Source organism: Lontra canadensis, unplaced genomic scaffold, assembly GCF_010015895.1.
Source record: "Lontra canadensis isolate GAN:19392208 unplaced genomic scaffold, GSC_riverotter_1.0 scaffold42, whole genome shotgun sequence".
Lineage (NCBI taxonomy): Eukaryota > Metazoa > Chordata > Mammalia > Carnivora > Mustelidae > Lontra > Lontra canadensis.
In genome coordinates, this window is record NW_022631036.1 from 1171844 (window position 1) to 1195074 (window position 23231).

Below are 23231 nucleotides of genomic sequence, written 5' to 3' on the forward strand. Positions count from 1 at the left end.
GAGGCCTTGGCGCATGACCTTATGTGGAAAGTCACCCCGAACCCCCAACAATACGGTGGGTCACCCCATATGAAATGACCATCTTTGTAGGTCAAAAATGGTAGAATAGTGTCAATTTCCATTGGTTCAACACACACACACACACACATAACATTATCATATTTACCTGTCATCCTTTAAGTATTTATGGTTTTATTGCTTATTTTTTTGGCTTATTTGTCTCTTCCCTGGGAGGTAAATATCTTGAAGGCAGTGACCTAGAGAGCTCACTTCTAGATGGCACCTGTAACAAAGGGGCATGGACTGATCACCATCTGCTGTACACCTCTCCCATCTTTTGCCGAACGCTTTGATAAATTAAGCTCAGTAGACTACTCTCTGTGCAGGCACACTGGCATCTCCGGAGGCCGATCTCTTTCACTCCTTGCCAAGAGCCGTACTCTTCCATCCCCAGATTTCCATTTTTGAGATCCGGTCACCCCTCATATACTATTTTCTCTTTCAGATCATCTGGCTATGGGATCAGACTGCCCTTTCCTCTGAACTTCTGAGAGCTGTGTGCTGACTTTAGGATCCATATCAAAGCCTCCCCGAATGGTTTTTCTTGGACATTTTAACCCCCAATGTGAAAGATTCCCAGCCCCCCAGCTTCCTACACTTCTGCTTCAATAATCAGTTTTTAGTTCTTCCTCCAAGGTCAGAATTAAATCTAGGAGGAAAGTTCCTTGTGTTTCTGTTCCTCTGCAAAATGAAATTATCAGCAAGACAAGGTCAAAAGTATACTGTATGTTCTGCTTTTAGAGAAATGAGATTTCCCGTTGAAACTCAGAGGGCTGGTAAGTTCCCATTATTGCTATGACTTGTAAATGTGTCAATTCTGTGATCTTTTTAGGAATATATTAATCAGAGCTCAGTCTTATTTATCTGAGGCTTTATATTCACTTATGTTATGCTAGGTGCTTTCCAAACCATTAACAGTGGATGGAACCATCCACCACCAATATGACAATGTTTTGGATGTTCCCCAAGGAATGCACCCAAAGACTGTAACTTGAGTTCTTAATGATACTTGATTCAAAGTGGTTTTTGAATGACACTGTTAATTAAAAAAATTTTTTTTATGATATTTGTTGAAGGTGGTGAGACAGACTGTATCGAGGACCATTATGAATGTATGGGGAGCACTGCAACAGGATTTCATGGTAGGAGTGAGAGACGGGACTCAACTCGGAGTACAGGACAGGAAAGTGGGAATTTATAGCCAAGGAGCATGGTGAGGGTCAGTAGATAGAGAATTACTGAGAGGAAACATGTGGGGTAAGGGGGATTGGTCTGGCTAAACTGACCAAACTGAATTCCTGCTGAAGACAAGTCAGGGTGACCAGACATCACCTGGGGGGTGCCGGAGGATGGGCAGCCAGATCAGATACCGAGGGTGGAAGGTTCTGGTCAAACTGAGTTAGCAGGGTTCTTGACAAAAGTAGATTTTTACAATGTGGTGCATGGATGGGCCTAGCAGAAGAATTTAGGAGGTTGAGTAGATCAATGCCTCTTAGCCTCAGGTAGCAAAAGGGAGTGAGAGGGAACAGCACAGAGTGGGGATCAAGGGCCTGGATTTGGAGTCAAACATACTTGGTTTTGAATCCTAATGGTTTTGAATGCTCTGTGTATTAGGAAAACAGAAACCAAGCCAGTGACTTTAACAGAAAAGGATTTAACCAGAATTGGTTCAATGGATAGTGGAGATGCAGCATGAAAAAAAAAAAAAAAAAGGAGGCCACGGAGGCACAGAGGGATGGTGACTTTAGGAGGCAGTGACTCCTGCAGGGCTAGCAGGGCAGAGAGAAGAGGACGAGGGTATTAGAACCTTAACGCTCAGAGCAGAACCCTTTATAACTGGGACCCAGAGCTCTGGGTTGACTGACACTGGTATTTCTGATGGGCCCTTCTGAGGATGTAGGAAGTGGTGAAAACCACTACGAGCAAGATGCTGACCCTACTGGGAAGCAAACGGGAAGCAGCAGTCCCTTCTCCTTTGCCCAGCCCAACAGTCTCCTGCTGGCCTGCCAACGAGGAGCCAGTGACAAAGCAGAAATGTGGCTTGCAGAGTCCGGCCTCAGCATCACAGGAAAGATTGGTTCTGAAGCAGAAAGAAATTGCTTACTAACCAGTACAATGGCCTTACAGGAATGACAGAAGCTCTCTTAGCCTCAATTCCTCTCCCTCGATCCCGCAGCCAGAGAGTGACAAAGGAAGGGAGAAAGGAAAATGGAAAAAGGGAAGAAGAAAGATGAGAGAAGGGGTGGGAGGGGATGGAAGAAAAGTGAGAGGCACCCTGGGCTTGCGTGGCTATGTCTAGAGGGAGAGTCCCCCCCACGGAGGGGAGGGCTGAGGCTCTGTGGACCATCCCTGGCGCCCCCCCCCCGCCCCACGGGGGAGGCTTTTCCCATTCGGAACAGATTACATGCTCCAGGTGCTTTTAATGACTCCTGGGTGTTGCTATGATTTCTGAAAAATCAAGGGAACTACTAAGAGTGGCTGGAGGTATGGGATAATTTTCTAAGAAGTGAAGGCTCAGTGGCTTGGCAAAGGGTGGCAGCAGGAGGTCTTAATGAGTTAGACCACAAATTAATCCTGCCTTGTTTTTCCTTTAACTGGCTTTTTTTCCCCCTTGTTTTTGGCGGGCGCTAGCAGCTGTTCCGACTGTGTAATTAAGTCATTTCTGAAAGAGCTGAGCAGCTGGGTCAGTACTGTATGTTCCAGTGATCATTGGCTGTCAGGCTGAAGCTTAAATTAATATTCTGAACAGTTATTGAATTTATGCTGCCCCATCTTCATGGAAACCAGCGACGGGAACGATACCGCTATTCAGGCTTCTACTTTCATCAACAAATTCAAGGAGGGATAAAATCCAGAGCCAGCCTGCTATCTCTAGCCATAGCTCTTAGACTAGCTGTTGATGTGCAAAGTAGATAAGCCCAAATTGAGTCTGAGGAATTGGAAATGCAACTGTTGGCAGAGGACGGAGAGTCATCGCCCCACCACATGGAGGTGTCTCTCTTGCCTTGGGCCTCGTTTCCTTCCTGGAGAATAAACACAGATTCCCTATAATGCAAAAGGGTTACTTTTGGGAGGTGCAAATTGAAATTTGCTGGCTGTATAAACTTATGAAATTAGTTTCGCTGGTGGAAGAAATCTAAATTAAGGGACTGCTCTGAAATAAGGGAGAGTAATAAAGTATTTTTCATTATGTTCACCTTGGCACCAGCCACCGTCACTTTAATGATCTAATTTCTATTTTTCTTATTTAATGGATGACATTAGATTAGCTTTCCCAACAGTTTCATTTCCAAGTTAATGAAGTCAAAAGCTAAGTACATATAGTAGATCATTAGGGTAGATCCCATGGTCCTGGATTCTGCTGTTTTGTGACAAGATGAGATTTATCAGAAAAATCAGTCCCACTTTTCATACTGAATGGCTATGTCCTATGTATGAGGAGATCATTTAACTATCAGAATTACAGAGGAAACAGCATCTCCTCCATATCTGTAAATTTGCTCCAGTATTGGTTTTTCTGTGACTTTTCATACAAAGAATCGGACAAAAAGAAGAGATTTAATGTATGAAAATCAAAATTTGGGAATTTAAAAATTGATGTGTAGTAACCCAATTATATCAAGTGGTGGGGGACAGGGTTTTAAAGATTTATTGAAGGTAGTAACAGGAGTAAAATTTAACTTCTTATAAAATCTTTTTTGTTTGTTGGTTTGAAGGTGAGACTATACTTACCTTCTCTTCCATCAGTCTTCTTAAGGAAAGAGCACAGGATTTGGGGTCAAAGACCTTAGTTTGCTCATCTGCCATTTCCAGTCAAGATGGAGTTACAGGGAAGAGATTTATAATTCTCACCTAAAACCACTGACAGAAAGAAAGAGAGAAACAATGGTTTTCAAAAATATGGATATTAGAAAACAAAGGACTATGACTCCTGAGACTCCTGAGATTTTTATTTTTTATTTTTATTTTTTAAAATTTTATTTATTTATTTGACAGACAGAGATCACAAGTAGACAGAGGCAGGCAGAGAGAGAGGAGGAAGCAGACTCCCCGCTGAGCAGATAGCCCAGATGCAGGGCTTGATCCCAGGACCCTGAGATCATGACCTGAGCCAAAGGCAGAGGTTTTAACCCACTGAGCCACCCAGGCACCCTCTGAGACATGATTTTTTAAAAAAATGAGGTGAATCTTACAATCTGTGTAAGGTCAATGCAATCCTAAACAAAATCTCAGAAGCCTTTTCTGTAGAAATTGAAAAGCTGCTTCTGAAATTCATATGGAAATGCAAACAAACAAAACAACAACAAAAAAACCCCAAGAATATTCAAAACAAGTTTGAAAATGAAGAGCAAATTTGGAGGGCTTATACTACCTAATTTTAGGACTCATCATAAAGCTATAGTAATCAGACAGTCTGGTATTGACAGAAAGAGAAACAAACAGTGGAACAGAACAGAGATTCTAGAAATAGGGTTACATATATCTGGCCAATTGATATTCAAAAAAGATGCAAAGAAAATCAATGGAGAAAGGACAGCTTTTTCAATAAATGGTGCAGGAACGACTGGATATCCATTTGCAAATAAACAAATAAGAAATTTGGTACACTCTCACATCATGTAAAAACAACCAAAATGGATCAGAGACCAAAAGTAAAACCCCAATCACAGAACTTCTAGAACACATAGAAAAAAGTCTCTGTGACATAGGGTTAGGCAAAGACGTCTTAGATACGGCACCCAAGCCATGATCTATAAAAGACAAATTTTAAATTTGACCTCATCAAAATTTAAAACATCCGCTCTTCAAAAGACATTAATAGAAGGAAAAGACTACAGAATGAGAAAAGTTTTGAAAAGATCATCTATCTGATAAATACTCATGTCCAAAATATATAAAGAACTCTTAAAACTCAAAAAGCAAACAACGCAATTTTTAAAAATGGGCAAAAGGTGCTCAAAGTGTAACACACTAGATTGTGGTAGGTCTTGAGGACCAAGCTCCTGGCCCCAGTTCAGTACTCTTTTTCCACAGTAATCTCTGCTGCTGGTTCCCTTGGCTAGACTGTGGCAGAGAGGCAATTAGATACTGGGTGTCTTAGCTCTCAGTCTGGTGCTCTTGACACCGTGCAAGGTAATTTTTTAAAAAACCACCATGAATTGGAATTAACTTATTAATTAGGGAGAAGGACACCTAGAGATAAAATCATACTAGTTGCAGGAAAAAATCCCTGTGGACCGTACTCCCATGCCATGCATTCCCAGTTCAATCCCCAGTGTCTCTCTAGAGATGCATCCTCGGATTGCTACTGCCCCTGAACCAGAAGCCAGTTTGGAGCTTTACAGCAGGTAACTGCGGGGCTGGACTGGGAAGGCCTCCCTGGTGCATTACCACTGTCATGGCGCCCTTCCACCACAAGATGGCACACAACTCTCTTCTTTCGGGTCGGAACAGTCAGCGCCACAGCCAAGTCTGAAACCAGGCATATTTCAAATCAAAGGAAGATGCATTTAGTTTTAAAACTGACTTTTTTTTTTTTTTTTTAAGAATTTATTTATTTATTTAACAGAGTGAGAGACAGCGAGAGAGGGAGCACAGCAGGGAAAGTGAGGGAGGGAGAAACAGGCTTCCCACAGAGCAGGGAGCCCGATGTGGGACTCGATCCCAGTACTCTGGGATCACGATCTGAGCCCAAGGCAGACACTCAACAACTGAGCCACCCAGGCGCCCCGCACTTATTTTTAAAAGTTGCCCCCTTCACTCTGAAAAATGGCTGGGACAAAACGACGAGCACAGGACATTCTGCTTGTTGGAGAGGTGATGGGAGAAAGGAGGCTGCGACTGAGTGTCTCCTCCAGACTTGACCAGACCTTCACGTTCCTGAATTCCTCTTCTACTCCCATAGAGACCTATGTTCCTGATCTCTTTTCCCATAATGACGAGGACATATTTTTCACGCTTTCCTCCGTGTTTCTGCTGCTGACCATCCACTTCATACATTACTTGCTGCTGTTAGGATGCCAGTCCGGGCACAGGGAGTCGATGTTATTCTGTGTCTCACCTGGAATACAACCAGGCCTGGGTGGCAGCCCTGCCCCTCCTCCAAGCTGTGGCTCCACACAGCCCTCTGCTGACAGGGCCACCATCTTCCTTCCAGATCCTTCCTCCTCGCTGAGATCCATCAGCTGGCAAAAGGCATATTATGGAGCTGAAAGTCATTTGTAATGCCTCCCGAGGAGCTCACACATCTCACTCGAAGAGAGGAGAGTGTTCCTGTGGCCTAAAGTAAGAGAAGCCTGGCACTTCAATCCCATGTCATCGTTATTCCTAGGAAATCTTGAGGAAATGTGGTTCAGACATACAGACAAATCATTGCAACGTAAACCCAAGGGGATGGGAAGGGCGAGTTTGAGATGATCTCCAAAGGCTGAGTGGAAGATAACTAGTCCTAGGTGGGCAGAAGTGTGGGGCTGGCAGGAAGGAAAACGTTCTCCACAGACACGACCGCATGCAGGCCTGAGGTGAGGAACAGCAGACGCGAGCAGTGTGCCCAGGTTGTTCTGTGGTTCTAGAGAGTGAAATGCAGAGAGTCACTAAGGAAGCTGCCCCCGTGACAGGTGGTTGCTAGACACATGGGGCCCAATGTTCCCTAGTCAAAGGCTGGGCCTCTGGCTGGGAGCGATGGATTGAGCCCTTGACGAGTTTGACAAAGACGGTGTATGATTTAAATAAATTGTTCTATCTCTGAGGTGAAAGACAGATTAAGGAAAGATATTCCCAAATCCTGGGAAAGTGGTTGGGAAGCCAATGCGTTGATTCAGGCGGGAGGTGATGTGGGCTGAGCCAGGCCGGTGGTGAAAGCGTAGAGAGGAGCACCGAGAAGGCTCCTGCAGGACGACTCTGTCAACCAACTGCAAGTGAGGTATCAGGGCAACTCCTAAGTGTCTGGCTTACAAGAGTAAGGAGCTGTGGCTTCAGGAGGAAAAGCTGATTTGGAAGGAAGGGGACGAATTAGGATTTGGGCTTGTTGAGTCTGGAGTGCTCAGGGGACATCAAGCTGGAGATGACCAGCAGGCAGGTAGTGATAGCTGAAACCTGGTCAAGGGCCTGGAGCAGCGGTATTTACTGGGAGATGGCAACAGAGAAGTGTGGTTAAAACCAGGACGGAGGATGAGACGGTCCTGGGATCGAGTGAAGAGGAAGGAAAGCAGTGGGTTACAGCCGATTCCTTTTAACATTGACAATGAAGGGATAAGAAGCAGAAGAGAAGTTAACAGAAAGAGAAATCGATCCAGGAGACAGAAAAGAAATGGCAGGGAGGTGTAAGTCGAAGCAGGAAAGGGCTTTGACTTCAAATGATTAGAAGGAAGGAGTCCATGGTTTCAGTGCAGTCGAGAGGCCCAGCAAGATCGGGACTGTGGCCTCTCCACACTGCTTGGTGACAAGGAGGTTGCAGAAGGCTGAGGGGCTGGACTGGAGAGCCAAGGGAAGCTGAGAAAGTGAAGACAATGAGAGCAGATAGCATTTTGCGTGGCACAGGCTGAGAAAGGGAAAGAGAGGTGGGAGATGGGGTGGTGACTGTGGGGTGAGCAGCCGGCCGGACTGAACTGAATATAGGAAAAGAACCTTCTGTTATTCGCTTGATTTTAAAGTACGTGCATTTTTTATTTTTTACTTTTTATTTTAAAATCATTATAGATTCCCAGGAAGTTGCAAAAACAGGGCAGAGAAGTTCTAGGTATCCACCACCCAGATTTACCCACAAGGAACATCTTAGGTTGCCGAAGTTGAGAGTCTCCAAACCAGGAAATTGACATTGACATTGACAAGTAGACCTTATTCAAGTGTTAACAGTTTTTACAGGCACTTAGTGTGTCTAACTAGTTCTGTGCAACTTCATCATTGGCCTGGATTTGTGTCACCCCCACCATCGAATACAGAACTGTTCCGTCACCACAAAGAACTCCATCATGGTGCCCCAACCCCAGAGACCACGAATCATTATAACTGTCATTTTGAAAATATGATAGAAATGGCACCACAGAGTATGTAACATTTAGAGATCAGCTTTTGCTCACTCAGCCGAACGTCCTTGAGACCATCAGTGTTGTTGTAAATACCGAGAGTTTCGTTTTTAATTACTGGATAGTATCCCGTTAGATGGAAATACCACTCAGTTCAGCCATTCACTTCTTTGAAAGACATTTGTGTTGTTTTCAGTTTGGGCCTCTTACCCAGAAAGGTGCTGTGGACATTGTGTAGTAGTAGGGAAGAGGTTTGGGGGATGTTCGTTTACATTTCTCTGGCATATTTGCCATTTTTGTATCATATGGTAAGTGTATGTCTACTTTTATAAGAAACCACCAATTGCTTTCCAGAAGAGTGTGCCATTTTGCATTCCCACTAGCAATTTTTGAGCGATCCAATTGTTCCATAATCTCACCAGCATTTGGTATTGTCGGTATTCTTTATTTTAGCATTTCTAATGGGTACAAGACATAGGATGCTTTTATTGTGCTGTGTTGTATTTGTTTGCAGGTTTGCTAGCAAAAGATGAGCCCCTGATAAGTTCATGGGCTGAAGGGAAGGAAGAGCAGAGATAAGGAATTGAGGGTCTAGGGGAAAGGAGACGAGAGAACGTGGTCTGGAGGAGAAGGAAGGAAGATGGGGATGGAATGAGCTTTGGCATCAAGATGTGTGCCTTATTCTCTGACCCTGGAGGAAAGAATGTCAGGATGGCTAAGTGGGTAGGGAGAAGCTGTCAGTTAGGGGTTAAGAAGTTGACTCTAAGCAACACAGCAGCAGAAGCAAGATGAGAAGGCCCTGGGGATCATTATCACCTGGGGAAGAGCCTGGGTCCTGGATGCTGGTCCAGGGCTGCCCAACCCCCTCACCAGCTACCTGACCTGGGGCACACTATCTGATCCCCCCCAAATACTCCGTGTCCTCATTTATAAAATGGGGATGATAATAGGTCCTCCCTCATAGGGTTATCGTGAGACTCGTGTAAGGTTCTATGCATGCTATGAATGGAGAGTGGCAGTGAAGATGGTCACACAGCAGATCAAAGAATTAAATATGCCAGGGAAATTCATGGTCCAACTAGTTGGATAATTTTTGGTTTATATGTCTTTCTACTACCTCCCACAAGGCTGAAAATAACTTGAGGGTACTTTTCTTTGTCTTCCTAGCATCAAGTGCCATGCCTTCTTCCTAGAGGGCTCTCAGTAAAATTCATGAAATTGACTGAATAAATGAGTTGCAGTCAACCGGAAAACAGCTCAGACTCCTTGACCCTCAGGCTGCCTTCCCCTTCAGCACACTATCCCTGGGTGGAGGGAAGGAGGTGAGAGGCTCTCACTTCTTTGCTTGCTAGTCTGCTACACCAATCTTTCTCTGGGACCACCAGACAAAAGAATAATGATTCTTCGAATTGGGCTCTATAATTCAGTTCTGAAAATGCAAAAACATATTACTCACGATTAAAGTCAAGTGATTTATTTCTGTTGGTTACAACTTACCGAGAATTTAAAAAGGAAAAGCAGAGGGGCGCCTGGGTGGCTCACTCCACTAAGTGTCTGCCTTGAGCTCAAGTCATGATGCCGGCGTGATGGGTTCAAGCCCCACATCGCATCGGGTTCCCTGCTTAGCGCCGGGGTGGGGAGCGGGCTGCTTCTCCCTCTCTCCCTCCCTCTGCCCAATCCTACCTCCTGCTCTCTCTTTGAAACAAACAAACAAACAAATAAATAAAATCTTAAAAAAAAAAAAAAAGGAAAAGGAGAGAAAGATCGATTGTCAGAGAGATTTCTTTGAATTACCTGTTTTTAGGACCGTCTCGCGTCCTGGGAGGGACCAAACTTCAGCTAGTTCAACAGGTGCAGAGTCGGAGGGCTGAGTAGGCAGCCGGGAGCCCAAGAGGGCGGAGTTGGGGGGGTGGCGGAGTGGCAGTGGGGCCAGCTGGCTGCTCTCTCAGTGGGTTCAGGTGCGCAGTATGGGGGAGGGGCTCAGACCAGCCAGGCTCATCAGGGAAGCGCGGCGGCCACAGCACACCTGTGTCTGGTCGCGTTTTTTAAACCTTGGTCTTCGCCCCAACCTTTAAAAAAATGATTGTAAAAACACCCAGCTTCCTGTCCATCTCTTCTCTCTCTCTCTCCTCCCTCGCTCGGATAAGATATGGGGCTAACTAACAAGGGGCCTGCAGACGTTCCGGGGGGGCAGCTCCAGCAAGATGAGTGAGCCACGGAGGCAACACAGGAATTTGGAAAATCCGTGAACTGCATACCACCCCCCGCCCCCGCCTCAAATCCTTCCAGTCTTGGCAATTGCGCCTCTGCAAGCACAGGTGGAGTGTAACTTTCTCGGAACCTCCACGAGCCCCAAGCCCTGGGTCCTTCCTGCCGAGCCACTTGCTCTGACCGCCAGGGGGCAGGCTGCGGCCAAGAACGCTCTGGGACACCCCTAGGCTGAGCTCGGGGCGGGGGGGGGGGGGGTCGCTCTCCCTCCCGCTCCGCCCCGCCAGCGGGGCGGACAGCGCCCCCAGACTCAGCCCAGCGCGTCCCGCACTGGCCTGTGGGATTCCTTCCCCATTTGTCACACAGGCTGCCCGGGAGTTGAGTTAGGCCCGCGAGGGAATCATTCCCTCTTTTCCATTTGAGTTTGGGAACCACGCACCTAAGAATTACGTGGGGGTGGTGGGAGACAGCGCTTATTCCAGGTCCTGATTCTGGAGGCTGGCTCTCTGGGTGGGGGGGTTTAGGCCCAAGAATCTGCATTGTATGCAAACTCTTTGAGGGTTCTGAGACAGGTGGTGCGGGAACACACTTTGACAAGACAGTGCCTTAAGCGGTTCAAACCAGGACAATCCGTCCATGGAGGGATTTGGCTTTGTGTCTAGCCCAGGACTTAAGCAGGCTGATGGGATGAGGCGTCAGATGCGTGGTCTCCGGCCACGTGAAAGAATGCCCAAGACGGGGCTGAAGGAGGCTGAGGATGAAGGGAAATTCTTACTACTGGTCCCAGATGAAGAATACTGCTGCTCGCCCAGCCCTGTCCTGATGTCCTTCATGCCCTCTGTTCCTTCTGGTCATTTCTGGGCACTGGTTTCCTTTTGTCATCCTCTTCGATGTGCCTCCCTCCTCCTCATTGCTCAGAAAAAGCATCCCGGATTAGAGGCCGCTAAGCCTTCTGCTCGGGATAATGCTTGCTGTCCTTCATTGGTGCTAAGACACAATCTACCACATGAGCCTCCTGATGGACTAACAGCTCTTCAGGGAGAAGTGGGAGTGAGATAGGGCATCAAATATGCTCATTGGTCCAGTCCCAGACCAATACAAAATGTGTTTGAGAATTGAGAAAGGTTTCTTCTTCTCATGATCAAATGTTACTTTATTCGTTCACCTCAAATTCATAGAGAACCTTCTGTTCAAGAGCCTGTTGGGAGGGGTGAGCCAGGTTCCTAATGTCACCCTCACGATGCTGCTACCATGGTGTAAGAGGCAAGAGATGAGAGCATAATAATTGAATCAGTGAATCACAGAGTTGGGAGATTGTGACCAGTGCTAGGAAAGAAAGAAATAGGGTGATATGGCAGAGATGCAACGGAGGGGCCAATTTCAGTTGGGTGTTCAGGGATGAACTTTCTGAGGACGGGTCAGAAGAGAAGGACCTAAAGTGGAATATTCCAGGTAGAGAGTGCTTTCTTGTAGTCTCAACCAAGTCCACCAGGTGCCCTGGCCCATGGCGGCGAAACTTGCTCTCCTTGCTTAACTCAGCATTTCCGAACACCCTTTTTGAGTCACGTGACGCTACTTGGTGAGGATGCAGGTGTGAACGAGAATGCCGTGGCTTCTTCCCTCCTAAAGTTTATAACCTGGTGCAATTCTGAATGATAAGGCTCTGCTGAGGCTCAGTTCCTAAATTTGCCATTAATCTTCGTTATAGAAAATTTATTTTAGATTTTGGTTTAGTGTGGCCCTGCTGGGGAGGCCTTTGTGACTGCAAATACCAAAACCCAATGGGGAAATCATCCCGGGGGTTGTTGGGGGGGGGGGTTGTCCCAAAAACCTGAAAGGGATGTCTGGTGACGCAGATAAAAAAAAAAAAAAATCCAGCCATCACAGCCTGCCCATTTTGCGGGGGAGGGAAGTTTTCTTGGCTCTCTAGCCTTCCCTTCATACCATCGCATCTCACCAGTTCTGGGTAAGAAGACAGATTGGGTTCCCAAAGCAGAGCCGGAGTCTTTCATCGCTGAATCCCGCCAGGTCGGGACTGTCATTTGGGGCGCCATCTATCGGTGTTGAGCAGAAGCGCAACGGCTGGGGCGGCCCGCACTTCCCAGACTTTGGAGGCTGTCAAAGGGGAAAGAACGATTTGTGCTTGAACCTTTCAGGGGCCTTTCTGAATTTCTCACCGAAGATAAACAATGCTATAGAAGTGGCAACAATCTATAGGAGCTCTTTGCTGCCACCCTTCCCAGGAAGCCTCTGCTTCTCCTATAGCATGAATTTGCAACTGCCAGATGCTGTCAACCCTCCCTGGCAAAGAGAGTTTTACCCTGGGTTTCAGAAAGATCCTACTGCATCTGAATTGCTACTGAAGAAGGAAGAAGAGAAAGCTGAAGTAAGAGAAGACTTCCCTGGGGCCGGGGCAGGAGTGGTCTGGAATGGTCTGGAAGCAGCAGAGCAGAGCCTCTAGGCAACAATAGAGGAATGAGTGGGCACTGCAGAATCCTGGGCCTCCCCCGTACAGGTTCTGATGGGCTGGTGGGCTTTTAGGCCTGGAAATAGATCTGTCTTTTAAAAAAAGCTTCTTTGGAGCTTCTGAGACTTATTCAGGTTTGTGGACACTTGACTGAGGGCATAGACCCATCAACAGTCTTCTACTTCAGTCATCTCCCATGCTGACATCCTTTGTGTCTCCACCCACTCCCTCCGCATGCAAGGCCTCAGGTTCCGTCTTCTGCCCCACTTTTTGTCTTAGCCCCCGGAGGACGGGGGGCTGAAACCTGAGTCAGCCCCAATCCCATGCCAGGTGGAGCAATTGACTTGAGCCATTTCAGTAAAGGCTTTAAGTTACCAGACACCCATCTGCTGGCTGTTCTCCCCAAGGAAACGGGAGCCAGATCACTTTCACTGGGCATCGACCCCACATGTCCCAATGTGCAGGGAGAGAGGGAGATTCATCTCGGCCTTCTGGTGCTTTCACTACAAACAACTCCCATGTGGTTGCCTGAGGTCTTTTTTCATTAATAGCCCAACACCTCCCAGAATAGCCTGCAGGCGTTGTCAGAAAGAGTCCAAGCCCAGAGGAACAGCCTCCCTCTTCCCTTCCACCTCTTGGGTTGGTGCCCACATTGTGTTCTGTTCATTGGAGATCAACTTCACAGCCCACTCCTCAAAACAAAGCCTGACTCCCCACCCTTCTTGCTTCCATGTGCTGATCCTTTTCTCTTTATGGTCTCTGGGAACCCAGGGTTCTTTGCTAGTGACTGAAATCAGTTTTATTTTCTTAAAAAGAATTTTTTAAATTAATAGATCTATAAAGCCTCTAACAAAAAAGAGCAGTTTCCTTTTCCCTCCCCAGATGCTAACACTTTGAGTTCTTGAGGTGGTTCTAGAAGAAAAGTATTTGCCTCCATATTTTCAAGTAACATTCTCATAATACTTGTATACTGTTTTTTTTTTTTTTCCCCCAATTTGGGATATTATCTGCCAGCTTTCTATTATGGAAGATAAGATACCACTTAGTAAACCCAGTCACTCTCTCTCTTCTAAGACTAGAGGTTCTCTGGACCTAAGAGAGCTTAAAAAGCAAGTCTTTTAAATATTGAAAGAGAAGTGCTCTTCAGTACTATACCCTGCAAAGATCTCTTTCAAAAACAACAATGAAATAAAAACTTTTTTTTTAAAGGCTTGGCAATAATTTTATTTTTAGATTTATGGACACTGGAATATTCCTGTGGCAGAAATGAAATTTAACAGATAACCATACATACTTGTGTTTCAACATGTAAATTACACATTTGCATTTCTTCCCAAAATTTGGTTTCAGCATCAGAACTGAAATAAAAACTTTTGTAGGCTTACAAAAGCTGAAAGAATTCAACACCAATAGATGTGTATAAGAAATGTCAATGGAAATCTTTCAGGCAAAAAGAAAATGCCAGATGAAAAAATTTATTTGCACAAAAAATGAAGAGTACCAGAAGTGGGAAATATGTGGGTAAATATAAAACACATTTTTTTTCATATTTTAAGTCTTCTTTTAAAAATAATTGACCATTTAAAGCAAAAATAAAAACAATGCTTTGAAGTTTATAACATATGTAAAAAGTCAAATGTGCCACAACTGCAAAGGACCAGGAAAAGGAAGCAAGTATTCTGTTGAAAGTTTCTTATACTATATTTGAAGTGGTGTAATATTATTTACAGGTGGATTATGAGAGTCTAAGATGTATACTATAAACTTTAAAGCAACCACTACAAAACAAAACAAGAAGCGTAAGAGAGAAAATGAAATAAAAATCTTTAAGGCCAAAGAGGGGCAAAGAGGAAAAAAGGACCAAAGAAGAGGACGAGTAAAAACAAATAGAACATTGGTACATTTAAACTCAATCATACCAATAACCAATTAAATGCAGAATTCACTGAAGACATTTATTTACAAGGAATGGCCCAGAACTTTTTGAAATACAGACACAATAAGAACATTTTTTTCCAGAGGCAAAAAAACACCATAGAATTCCTGTTATTAATGAGAGTGATGAAGGCTAGCAAGATGGCAGAGGAGTAGGAGACTAAATTTCATCTGGTCCCAGGAATTCAGCTAGATAGTTCTCAAACCACTCTGAACACCCATGAACTCAACAGGAGATTGAAGAAAAGAATAGCAGCAACTCTATGAATGGAAAAGTGACCACTTTCTGGAATTTTCAGGTCTCTTCTGATTTGTTTAGTATATTTTTTTCTGGAGTCATTGCTACCCTTTTAGCGTTTTGTTCTCTTGTCCATCTATTCTTCTCTGGACAAAATGACAAGACAGAAAAACTCACCTCAAAAAAAAAAAAAAAAAGAACAAGAGGCAGTACCAACTGCCAGGGACTTAATCAATATGGACATTAGTAAGATGTTGGAACTAGAGTCAGAATAACGATTATAAAGATACTAGCTGGGCTTGAAAAAAGCATAGGAGATACCAGATAATCCCTTTCTGGAGAAATAAAGTCTAACCAAATGAATATCAAAAAGGCTATTAATGAGGTTCAATAAAAAATGGAGGCTCTAATTACCAAGATAAATGAGGCAGAAGAGAGAATTAGTGATACAGAAGACCACATGACAGCGAATAAGAAGTTGAGAAAAAGAGAGACAAATAACTACTGGATCATGAGGGGAGAATTTAAGAGATAAGTAACACCATAAGATAAAACAATATTAGAATAACTGGGATCCCAGAAGAAGAAGAAAGAGAGAGGGGCAGAAGCTATATTGGAACAAATTATAGTGGAGAACTTCCTAATTTGGGGATGAAAACAGCCATCAAGATCCAGGAGGCACAGAGAACCCACTTCAAAATCAATAAGATAGGTCAACACCTTGACATCTAATAGTAAAGGTTACAAATCTCAGAGACAAAGAGAAAATCCTGAAGGCAACAAGGTAAGAGATCTATAACTCACAATGGGAGAAACATTAGATTGGCAGCAGACCTATTCACAGAGACCTGGCAGGCCAGAAAGGACAGGCATGATATATTCAGAACACTAAACAAGAAAAATATGCAGCCAAGAATACTATATACAGCTATTGAAAATAGAAGGTGAGATAAAAAGCTTCCAGGATAAATAGAAATTAAAAGAATTTGCAAACACCAAACTAGCCCTATAGGAAGTATTGAAAGGGGTCCTCTAAGCAAAGAGAGAGCCTAAAAGTAACATAGACCAGAAAGGAATAGAGACAATATACAGTAATAGTTACCTTACAGACAATACAATGGAACTAAATTCATATCTTTCAATAGTTACCCTGAATGTAAATGGGCTTAAATGCCCCAATCAAAAGACACAGGGTATCAGACTGGATAAAAAAACAAGACCCATCAATATACTGTCTGCAAAAGACTCATTTTAGACCCAAAGTCACCTCCAGATTTAAAGTGAGGGGGTGGAAAAAAATTTACCATGCTAATGGAAATCAAAAGAAAGCTGGAGTGGCAATCCTAATATCAAACAAATTAGATTTTAAACCAAAGACTATAGTTAGAGATGATGAAGGACATTACATCATAAAGAGTCTGTCCAACAAGAAGATCTAATAATTTTAAATATCTATGCCCCTAACATGGGAGTAGCCAATTATATAAACCAATTAACAACAAAACCAAAAAAAACACATTGATAATAATGCAATAATAGTAGGGGGCTTTAACAACCCCCCTTACTAAAATGGACAGATCATCTAAGCAAAAGATAAACAAGGAAATAAAGGCTTTAAATGACACACTGGACCAGATGGACATCACAGATATATTCAGAACATTCCATTCCAAAGCAACAGAATACACATTTCTCTAGTGCAAATGGGACATTCTCCAGGATAGATGACATCCTGGGTCACAAATCAGGTCTCAATCAGTACCAAAAGATTGGGACCATTCCCTGTATATTTTCAGACCAAAATGCTTTGAAACTCGAACTCAACCACAAGAGGAAAGTTGGAAAGAACTCAAATAACGGAGGCTAAAGAGTATCCTATTAAAGAATGAATGGATCAACCAGGAAATTAAAGAAGAATTTAGAAACTTCATGGAAACAAATGAAAATGAAAACACAACTGTTCAAAATCTTTGGGACACAGCAAAGGCGGTCCTGAGAGGAAAGTATATAGCAATACAAGCTTTTCTCAAAAAACAAGAAAGGTCTCAAGGGCCTAAAAGAGCTGGAGAAAGAACAGCAAATAAAGCCTGACTACAGCAGGAGAAGAGAAATAAAAAAGATCAGAGCGGAAAACCAATAAAATAGAAGCCAGAAGAACAGTACAACTGATCAATGAAACTAAGAGCTGGGTCTTTGAAAAAAAATTAATAAGATTGATAACCCCCTGGCCAGACTTATCAAAAAGAAAAGAGGAAGGACCCAAATTAATAAAATCATGAATCAAAGCAGAGAGATCACAGCCAACACCAAGGAAATACAAACAATTATAAGAACATATTATGAGGAACTATACACCAGCAAATTTGATAATCTGGAAAAAATGGATGCATTCCTAGAGATGTATGGACTACCAAAACTAAACCAGGAAGAAATAGAAAACCCGAACAAACCCATAACCAGTAAGGAGATTGAAGCAGTAATCAAAACTCTCCCAACAAACAAGATTCCTGGACCAGATGGCTTCCTAAGGGCATTCTAACAAACATTTAAAGAAGAATTAATACCTATTCTCCTGAAACTGTTCCAAAAAAAATAGAAATGGAAGGAAAACTTCCAAACTCATTTTATGAGGCCACCATTACCTTGATCCCAAAACCGGACAAAGACCCCATCAAAAAGGAGAATTATGGACCAATATCTTTGGTGAATGCAGATGCAGAAATTCTCACCAATACTGGCCAACAGGACCCAACGGTATATTAAAAGGATTATTCACCATGACCAAGTTGGATTTATTCCTGGGCTGCAGGGTTGGTTCAACAACCACAAATCAATCAATGTGATACAATACATTAATAAAAGAAAGAACAAAAAAAAAAAAAAAAGAAAGAACAAGAACCATTTGATAGTCTCAATAGATGCAGAAAAAGCATTTGACAGAGTACAGCATCCTTTCTTGATTAAAATTCTTCACAGTGTAGGGATAGAGGGTACATACCACAATATCATAAAAGCCACTGATGAAAAACACAGAGCGAATATCATTCTCCATGGGGAAAAACTGAGAACTTTTTCCCTAAGATAGGAACATGGCAGGACTATCCACTATCACCACTGCTATTCAACATAGTACTAGAAGTACTAGCCTTAGCAATCAGACAACAAAATGAAATCAAAGGCATCTGAATCAATTCAGCAAAGAAGTCATACTCTCACTCTTTGCACATGATATGATACTTTATGTGGAAAACGTAAAAGACTCCACTCCAAAACTGTTGAACTCATACAGGAATTCAGTAAAGTATCAGGATGTAAAATCAATGCATGGAAATCAGCATTTCTATACACCAAAAATAAGACAGAATAAATCGAAATTAAGGAATCAGTCCCCTTTACAATTGCACCCAAACTATAAGATATCTAGGAATAAATCTAACCAAAGAGGCAAAGAATCTGTGCTCAGAAAACTATAAAATATTCATGAAAGAAACTGAGGAAGACACAAAGAAATGGAAAAACATTCCATGCTCATGGATTAGAAGAACAAATATTATGAAAATGTCTCTTCTACCTAGAGCAATCTACATATTTAATGCAATCCCTATCAAAATACCATCAAGTTTTTTCAAAGAAATGGAACAAATAATCCCAAAATTTATGTGGAACCAGAAAAGACCCTGAATAGCCAGAGGAATGTTGAAAAAGAAAAGCAAAGCTGGTGGTATCCCAATTCTAGACTTTAAGCTCTGTTACAAAGCTGTAATCATGAAGACAGAATGGTGCTGGCACAAAAACAGACACATAGATCAATGGAATAAAATAGAGAGCCCAGAAATGGGCCCTCAACTCTATGGTCAACTAATCTTCAACAAAGCAGCAAAGAATGTCCAATGGAAAAAAGATAGTCTCTTCAAGAAACGATGTTGGAAAAATTGGACAGCCACATGCAGAAGAATGAAACTGGACCATTCCCTTACACCATACACAAAAATAGACTCAAAATGGATGAACACCTCAATGTGAGGCAGGAATCCATCAAAACCCTTGAGGAGAACACAGGCAGCAACCTCTTCAACTGAAGCCGCAGCAACTTCTTCCTAGAAACATTGCCAAAGGCAAGGGAAGCAAGGGCAAAAATGAACTACTGGGACTTCATCAAGATCAAAGGCTTTTGCACAGCAAAGGAAACAGTCAACAAAACCAAAAGACAACTGATAGATTGAGAAAAGATATTTGTAAATGACATATCAGATAAAGGGGTAGTATCCAAACTCTATAAAGAATGTATCAAACTCAACACCCAAAGAATAAATAATCCAATCAAGAAATGCACAGAAGACATGAACGACATTTCTTCAAAGAAGACATCCAAATAGCCAACAGACACATGAAAAAGTGCTCAACATTCCTCCGTATGAGGGAAGTACAAATCAAAACCACAATGAGATACCACCTCAAACCAGTCAGAATGGGTAAAATTAACAGGTCAAGAAAAGACAGATGTTGGTGAGGATTCGGGGAAAGGGGAACCCTCCTACACTATTGGTGGGAATGCAAACTGGTGCAGCCACTCTGGAAAACAGTGTGGAGGTCCCTCAAAAAGTTGGAAATAGAGATACCCTAAAATCCAGGAATTGCACTACTGGGTATCTGCCCCAGAGATACAAATGTAGTGATCCAAAGGGGCATGTATAGAATTTTTATAGCAGCAGTGTCCATAATAGCCAAACTATGGAAAGAGCCCAGATGTCCATGTACAGATGAATGGGTAAAGAAGATATGGTATATAGACACAATGGAATACTATACAGCCATCAAAACCCCCAAAGTCTTGTGATTTGCAAATACCTAGCTGGAACTAGAGGGTATTAAGTTAAGCAAAATAAGTCAACCAGAGAAAGACAATTGTCATACGATCTCACTGATCTGTGGAATTTGAGAAACAAGGCAGAGGATGTAAGGGAAGAGAGGAAAAAATAAGAGGAAACCAGAGAGGGAGACAAAAGATAAGAGTCTTAATCTAAGGAAACAAACTGAGGGTTGCTAGAGTTAAGGGGAGGGAAGGATGGGGGCTGAGTGATAGACATTGGGGAGGGAATGTGTTGTGGTGAGTGCTGTGAATTGTGTAAGACTGATGAATGACAGACCTGTACCCCTGAAACAAATACATTATATGTTAATTTAAAAAATGGTGGGGGGAAAATGATAGCAGTGAAAAATTGGTGATTTTTTTCTATAAAGGACCAAAGAGTAAGTATGTTGGGCTTTGCAGACCCTATGGTTTTGTTGTAGCTACTTCACTCCACCCTCACAGCTGGAAAGCAGCTCAGATGATAGGTAAAAGATTGAGCAGTGTGAGTACTGAGCATTCAGCCCAAGAGAGATGGGGAGAAACTCATGCAGACCTCCAGAAGGCATGCATGCTCTCCATTGTTCGCCCTCTCCCAAGTCTTTCTGTTCTGTGCAGTGCTCTTTTCCGGTACTCAGCCCTATGAACTCTAGCTATGTTGGCTTCCCCAATTACCCACTCTGCTTTCTCAATTCTGGGAGACCCCTGGGATCTGCTTGGGTCCCTCCTCCCTTGGTGGCCTGGAAACTCTCTCCAGGCAGTAAACTGGGACAATGACAAGGCTCGCCCTATTTTTCTCCTCTCGGGGCTGACTCTACTACACTGTCTACTGTTGAAGTTTTAAAAAATATTTCTTAGATATGTTTTCCTTTTATAAATTTGTTTAAGGTGAGAGGGTAAAACTGGTCCTATTACTCCATCCTGGTTAAGATATTTCATTGTTGGGATTTAATTGATGGGAAAAATTGATCTCCTATTATTGAGTCTTTCCTCTTAACAACATGGGGTATTAATTTAGAACTTCTTTTAATTTCTCCAGTGACTTTGTGGTCTTCCACATTCACTTAGCTGTCACATATAAAGGCCCTTATAGAGGCTCCTTCATTTATTTCTTAGCATCTTATTTAGACCCTGTAGCAATGTAGAGATAGAATCTAAATAAGACCCGGGTTTCTGCTTCTAAAAGTATCTCCTAGACCCACCCTCTTCCCCCTACCTGCAGATCAGTAGAGGGCCTGTGACTTGACCTTTGGGGTTGGCTTCATTCCAGCTGACTCTTTCATGAGGTAGAGCGGGGATGGGCAGCTCTGGACTGGGGCTTGGGCTGGTGCTTGGGAAAACCCTAGAAGCACTCCTCATGGAACCCCAAGGTAGAAACTGAGTTAGAAGGGTACCTGGGTAGCTCAGTTGTTAAGTGTCTGCCTTTGGCTCAGGTCATGATGCCAGGGTCCTGGGATTGAGCCCCACATTGGGTTCCCTGCTCTCTGGGGAGCCTGCTTCTCCCTTTCCTACACCCCCTGCTTGTGTTCCTTCTCTTGCTATCTCTGTCAACACATAAATTAATAATTAATTAAATAAATTTTAAAAATCTTTAAAAAAAGAAACTGACTTAGAGCAGGTTCATTTTGGCATGGCTTGGCTGAAGCTTTTTTTCTACTTTTTTTTTTTTTAAGTTGGCTCCACAGCCAGTGCAGAGCCCAATGTGGGGCTTGAACTCATGACCCTGAGATCAAGACCTGAGCTGAAAACGATCATCAGACACTTAACCAACTGAGCCACCTGGACTATCTGCTTTTTTCTACTTTTATCTACACGTGGGCATGGATGTGCTCTGAGAAGTAAAACCTAAAGATTGAATTATACGTCTTTTTTTTTTTTTAAGATTTTATTTATTTATTTGGCAGACAGAGATCACAAGTAGGCAGAGAGGCAGGCAGAGAGAGAGAGGAGGAACCAGGCTCCCCGCCGAGCAGAGAGCCCGATTCGGGGCTCAATCCCAGGATCCTGGGATCACGACCTGAGCCAAAGGCAGAGGATGTAACCCACTGAGCCACCCAGGTGCCCTGAGTTATACGTCTTTCTGTATCTGGTTGTGGGGTCACTCTACCTTCTTTGTACTCTAGGTCTCTTTGTTGATGGTTACTAATATGCAGAAAAAAATCACCTCCAATAATATCTCTGGGATAAACATGCATTTGTGGGCCAGTTAGGGAAGTTGGGGGTGTTGTGTTGTAAACACCAAGCAAGGAATTTAGAAGCAAACTTGGAACATAATTCCTTTCTAAGTTAAGAACTACCTGTTTTTATGAAATCCATCTCTTGTCATGATGACAGTAAAAAAATGAGGAGACCTTAACTGACTACAGTTGACACTAGATGGGTAAACACCCATCCTACGCAATGAGCTGGTTAATTATAGCTGTACCCTGTTTATAGACCTTCGATTAATCTCTTGAGAGTATATAACTATCACCCATAATGTCTCATGGCATCTGAGCAGGACTTTTCAGAGGTCAGACTCCTCCATTAACTCAAACTAATGTCTTAAGAATCAAAGGGCTAGGCGGAAGTTAGCTTACTTTTATTCACCCTCCTCTTTATATAAGGTAGCGATCCCCTTATATAAAGCGTCAGAGAAGTGACGAAGCAAATAAAAGTGACAGGGAGGAGATCTTCGTGTATTTCACGGAACTCACATCACTTCCACTCTTATACTTGGCAAAACAATTATACGTATGTACCACCCAGCTTTCTAGAATGTGGGTGTATTCAGACTTCCCGAAATGGTGAGTTCCGTGGACTTGAACACTGTCCACACTCTGACCTCTCTGTATTGGTAAAAACAATGTCACTCTTATAAAACGCAATAAACCAAGACACTTTGGCGAGGCAACTCAGCCCAAGTGTGGATGCCGGCTCAGCTGCTCAGGCTCACCCGCAGAACGACGGGTCGGCACCCTGATGCACACTGGCATCACTGGCCGAGCTTCTCGGTAGAACCATGCCCACTCAGACGGAGTAAATCAGGAGCTGTGGTCTGGGCCCCGGACACTGCTGTTTTAAGTTCTGCTGGTCACCGTTATGTGAAGCCCAGCTTGAGAGCCGCTGCCTCCACATGAGAGTGGTGGTGGCCATGGAGCCAATAGTTAACACTCGAAGCATTCATGCAGAGTAGATTTTATTATATAAAGCGATAGTGAACTTTTTGGTCTTCCCAAGGATGTTGCTAAGTATGGAAAACTTGCCCCTTTCTCTCGTATTTAGCTTAGAAGGTGATGCGTCTGTGTGTGAGACAGAAAAGGAAGGACAGAGAGAGGGAGGAGAGGGGAGAGAAAATGAGAGAGACAGGGAGAGCGGCATAGCTCCGTAATGTCTGAATTTTTCTTCTCCCTGTGGCCACATCCTTTCTCAGGTCATCATCTCTCCAGTCCTGCTCCCCTCTCCCTACCT

The 23231-nt window shown here is 43.4% G+C and overlaps 1 long non-coding RNA gene across 1 annotated transcript; it reads left to right on the plus strand.

Moving 5' to 3' along the window:
• Positions 1-1836: 1836 nt before the first annotated feature.
• On the plus strand, positions 1837-22894 carry LOC116875664. The gene is made up of 3 exons (XR_004384239.1): positions 1837-1915; positions 21395-21399; positions 22884-22894. It is a non-coding gene; the product is annotated as an uncharacterized LOC116875664 (long non-coding RNA).
• The last annotated feature ends 337 nt before the right edge of the window (positions 22895-23231 follow it).